Genomic DNA, 2,500 nt, shown 5'->3' on the forward strand with positions numbered 1-2,500 from the left:
ATATGAACGAACCTCGCCCCGCCCCCCCCCCCCCCCCACCAACACGCCATCCCATACCACAATGTGTACCGTACCCAAACCTAACGTGTACTGTACTACAACGCAATGTGTACCAAAACACAACCCAGTTTGTACCTTAACCTAACCTATGTCACCTTAACCTAACCTATGTCACCTTAACCTAACCTATGTCACCTTAACCTAACCTATGTCACCTTAACCTAACCTATGTCACCTTAACCTAACCTATGTCACCTTTACCTAACCTATGTCACCTTAACCTAACCCATCTTGCACCTTAACCTAACCTATGTCGCCTTAACCTAACCTCTGTTGCACCTTAACCTAACCTGTGTTGCACCTTAACCTAACCTGTGTTGCACCTTAACCTAACCTGTGTTGCACCTTAACCTAACGCAATTTGCACCGCAATGTAACGCAATTTGCACCGCAATGTAATGCAATTTGTACCGCAATCTACCCCAAGTTGTACCGCAATCTACCCCAAGTTGTACCGCAATCTACCCCAAGTTGTACCGCAATCTACCCCAAGTTGTACCGCAATCTACCCCAAGTTGTACCGCAATCTACCCCAAGTTGTACCGCAATCTACCCCAAGTTGTACCGCAATCTACCCCAAGTTGTACCGCAATCTACCCCAAGTTGTACCGCAATCTACCCCAAGTTGTACCGCAATCTACCCCAAGTTGTGCCGCAATCTACCCCAAGTTGTGCCGCAATCTACCCCAAGTTGTGCCGCAATCTACCCCAAGTTGTGCCGCAATCTACCCCAAGTTGTGCCGCAATCTACCCCAAGTTGTGCCGCAATCTACCCCACGTTGTGCCTTAACCTAACCCACGTTGTGCCTTAACCTAACCCACGTTGTGCCTTAACATAACCCACGTTGTGCCTTAACATAACCCACGTTGTGCCTTAACCTAACCCACGTTGTGCCTTAACCTGCTCTGTAAATGGCATATGACACGTTACATTAATGTATTGTTGTCCAACCGCAACCCGCTCAGAATGTTGTGTACACAGCTACGTGTCATCTCCCCATAACAGCTGTATTGCAGTGTGGTACGCCATAGAGACGTGTGGGAGTAATGGACGCAGTGGATGGCGATCAGCATGAGCCGTCTGTTCATGTAGTGGCGCGTGTATGCAGACATAGTAGTCTCTTCTCACACAATGTGATAGCACGGTGTCTCGCGTTCCACATCTGCGACATGCTACAGAGGCCGGTTGACAGTTCGTCGCGCAATGGACATCGCATACGTACGGGGGCACCTTCCACGTGCCCTCTAGTCGGGCACATTTTGTTGCGTGGATGTGAGCGGATGTAGTGTGTCTTGACACCTGACAGGCAGGCATGCAATAATAGTTGACTTTGCAAACGGGGATGGACGTGGACGTGTACGTTTACTGGTGACGTTACGCAAATGAACAACTGGTAACCCGTTGTGGTGCGGTTGATCTTGCTGGAGGTACATCTGTGAGGGCAACGATCGGTACAGCTATGACGCGGTTGTGTCAGCGATACCCACCACACCAATGAACGTGAATGTGGATCTGGGTGTGAAGCGATACGCGGCTGTGGGTGGGTGGGACTGTCCCCGGCCGGTGAGGGGGGGGGCCGCCCGGCGTGCTGGCCGCGCGGTGCGTGGGCGCACGCGCTACAGCCGGCTGGTGGGGGCGCCCAGTGGCAGGCGCGCCGGCCGACGGACGCGGCAGGCGGCGCAGCTGCGCGCCGGGGCACCCTGCGCGCGGCGCCGTGCAGCCAAAGTGGGTCCTCGCCGGCCCGGTGCGAAGCGCGGTGGACATCTGCAGTGTGCTGGTCCGATTGAGGACTGTGTGCGTTGAGGATGCGCCGCCGCCCGGCACTCGGCGCCGCGACGCCGTCTGCTGCTCGGTCGCCCCAGCGGTTCTCGCTGGTGGTTTGTATCGCAGTTGTGCAGACGTGTTGGCACGTGCGCTGTGCTGGGAGAGTTCGCTTCGGCACCCACGTGGGGCCTTTGCCCTTCTGTGGCGCTGGCGTTGGAGCTGCCGGTCACCGTAGGTGGCGCGTGTTGTCTCCCGCCGGCAATGCCACGACAGCACGCTCCCGGGCCTCTGTCGGCAGCGGCAAGCTCAGTTGGGAGCACGGGTGGTCGCACCTAAAGCGTCTACTCGCCTAACTCCGGGCGATTGCGCCTCTCTCGAACCCGACCAAGTACTTAGGACGGCGCTGCGCGCCGCCGGGACCTGAGAGGGTTTCGAGGTGTATTGTGCAGGGGAGCTCAGCCTCCTCCTGTTTGCAGAATAATTGAGCGGACGCTTGCGTGTTCGCGCGGGCCCCCGGGACACACTCCCGGGCGGCCGGCTGCTCAGCTCTAGTTGACGCAGCTCCCTGGTTGATCCTGCCAGTAGTCATATGCTTGTCTCAAAGATTAAGCCATGCATGTCTCAGTACAAGCCGCATTAAGGTGAAACCGCGAATGGCTCATTAAATCAGTTATG

General features: G+C 56.0%; 1 non-coding gene across 1 annotated transcript in view; it reads left to right on the forward strand.

Moving 5' to 3' along the window:
- Window positions 1-2,387: 2,387 nt before the first annotated feature.
- LOC126150739 (small subunit ribosomal RNA) overlaps window positions 2,388-2,500 on the forward strand; it is a 1,909-nt gene continuing 1,796 nt past the window's right edge. The window contains exon 1 of the ribosomal RNA XR_007531601.1: window positions 2,388-2,500. This exon is cut by the window's right edge and continues 1,796 nt beyond it. This is a non-coding gene — a ribosomal RNA (small subunit ribosomal RNA).

The sequence above is a fragment of the Schistocerca cancellata genome, unplaced genomic scaffold, assembly GCF_023864275.1.
Source record: "Schistocerca cancellata isolate TAMUIC-IGC-003103 unplaced genomic scaffold, iqSchCanc2.1 HiC_scaffold_996, whole genome shotgun sequence".
NCBI lineage: Eukaryota > Metazoa > Arthropoda > Insecta > Orthoptera > Acrididae > Schistocerca > Schistocerca cancellata.